General features: G+C 45.5%; 1 pseudogene; it reads right to left on the bottom strand.

The window, feature by feature from the left end:
* Positions 1-421: 421 nt before the first annotated feature.
* On the bottom strand, positions 422-539 carry LOC126428107 (5S ribosomal RNA; annotated as a pseudogene).
* Positions 540-2,695: the final 2,156 nt, after the last annotated feature.

Raw genomic sequence — 2,695 nt, 5'->3', positions numbered from 1 at the left:
AACAGGCGTGGCATAACATACCCTAGGACAGTATCCGCCATCTGTACGATCGACTGGATGCTAGAGTCAACACCTGCCTTGCCGCCCGTGTAGGCTACATCACGTGTTAATATGGGTGTTTCAGTATAGGTCAATACTTGTGCTACTGATCTGTAAATGTAATCATCTCATGTACTCCATACGCATTAATGCAACAATAAATCTTCAGTGAATTGGTAATCTCTAACTCTCCTCCCGAACAGGCCATGAAGGCCCGAAGGTACCCACCGGCCGTCGTGTCATCCTCAGCCCACAGACGTCAATGGATGCGATATGGAGGGGCATGTGGTCAGCACACCACTCTCCTGGCCGTATGTCAGTTTCCGAGACCGGAGCCGCTACTTCTCAATCAAGTACCTCCTCACTTTGCCTCACAAGGGCAAGCTCACAGCGCTCGGCAGACAGGATGGTCACCCACCCAAGTGCTAGCCCAGCCCGACAGTGCTTAACTTCGGTGATCTGATGGGAACCGGTGTTATCACTGCGGCAAGGCCATTGGCTTTAATCTCTAAAAGGGTGTACTAATTTCTTTCCAGCAGCGTGTTCACAAGAAACATCCAACATTAAGTTAATCTTTCTATAATTTCTGTATTTTTTATTTATAATGATAATGATGTACCGATACTAAGATGAAAATTGTTTCGATGTAAAGAATGGTCAGTAACGCTAGAAAATACACCATAAGTTCGGCATTGTGTTCGTTATGTTCTAAATTTGCAGCGACAGTTGGATGAGGTAGCTAAATAGTTCATGGACGCAAGGAAGTAGAAAATTCTGTCGTCAGCTGGCGGAGTTTATTTAAGTATGAAAAACCGGCTACGCAGTTGTGTCGTTTGGTGAGGGACTACTCGTAAAAGTTACTATGAACTGAGGAAAACATAAGGCAGTTAAAAAGAGAGTACATGTTGATACCAAAGTAATTCTTCTGAAACTAACAGCTAGAAATTACAGTTCGCTTACTTTATTATAGGGAACAGACGACTATATGTTTGAGAGCATGAGGGCAGTTGGTGCAGCGAAAACCAGAATAAAGATCAAGGATTAAGAGCTTATTAATGACAAAAAACTAGGTTCGAGTTGGACAGGAATGAGGCAGCAAATTGGTCACGGCCTTCAAAGGAAACTTCCCGGCAATAACTTGAGGTAAAAATGTCAGAAAATAAAAAACTGGCTGATCGGACGAGAATTCGAATCAGAGTTCGTTGCCTTAATTACTTCGCCATCTCCCTCGGTGAGAAAGAAAAGACAGCTGGGATATTTTGCATGGCTGACTGATGTCAATGTATCATTTATCAAGCTGCTATCCAGGTCCACTGGATAACTGGAGAGAGTTCGCAGTAAAACATATAGGCAGAGGCAGATGCCTTAATGATCGTTCTTATGTTGTTCATAGGGTGTGACAACTATTTCGGCGTCTAAAGGACAAGGTAATGGCTACGAAGCCCGCCATGAGCTGATATTTGCTGTTACGCAGGCGAAGTATTGGTGCCTCAGCTATATTTTAACTTTGGTCTGTCCCTGCTTCAGCTACACCAACTGTATAGATCTACAATAAATAAGGGGCTGCTCTTGATACCAGGCATAAGACCTGTAGACCTTGGAGAGACAGGGAGAGGAGTAACTTAGTGTCTCAAAGACCGGAAGTATAGCAGATATTGGGCACAGGAGCAGCATCGAAGTAGGAAATAGAGAAATACAGGAAATCTTGGACAGGACAGAAATAATGGGAGAACCTACTAAATCCTCCATACAACAAGGTGTAGACCAAAAGTGCACTACACCATGAGGTCAAAAGTATCCGGACACCTGACTGAAAAAACTTAAGAGTTCGTGGAGCCCTCCGTCGGCAATGCTCGAATTCAATATGGTGTTAGCCCACCATCAGCCTTGATGACAGCTTCCATTCTCGCAGGCATACGCTCAGTCAGATGCTGGAAGGTTTTTTGGGGAATGGCAGCCAATTCTTCACGGACTGCTGCACTGAGGAGATATATCGATGACGGTCGGTGAGGCCTGGCACGAAGTCGGCGTTCCTATACATACCATAGGTGTTCTGTAGGTTCAGGTCAGGACTCTGTGCAGGCCAGTATATTACAGAGATGTTACTGTCGTGTAACCATTCCACCACACGCCATGCATTATGAACAGGTGCCCGATTGTGTTGAAAGATGCAATCACCATCCCCGAATTCCTCTTCAACAGTGGGAAGCAGGATTAAAACATCAATGTAGGCCTGTGTTGTGATAGTGCCATGCAAAACAACGAGGGGTGCAAGCCCCCTCCACGAAAAACACGACCACACCATAACACCACCACCTGTTGGCACTAAACACGCTGGCAGATGACGTTTACCGGGCATTCGCCATACCCACACCATGCCATCGGATCACCACCTTGTGTACCGTGATTCGTCACTCCACACAACGTTTTTCCACTGTTCAATCGTCCAATGTTTACTCTCCTTACACCAATCGAGGCGTCTTTTGGCATTTCCCGGCGTGATGTGTGGCTTATGAGCAGCCGCTCGACCATGAAATCCTAGTTTTCTCACCTGCCGCCTAACTGTCATTGTACTTGCAGTGGATCCTGATGCAGTCTGAAATTCATGTGTGATGATCTGGATAGGTGTCTTCCTATTACACATTAGGACCCTCTT

Source organism: Schistocerca serialis, chromosome 1 (assembly GCF_023864345.2).
Source record: "Schistocerca serialis cubense isolate TAMUIC-IGC-003099 chromosome 1, iqSchSeri2.2, whole genome shotgun sequence".
Taxonomy (NCBI): domain Eukaryota; kingdom Metazoa; phylum Arthropoda; class Insecta; order Orthoptera; family Acrididae; genus Schistocerca; species Schistocerca serialis.
Note: the sequence above shows the minus strand (reverse complement) of the source record. Positions and strands in the feature narration are given on the sequence as shown.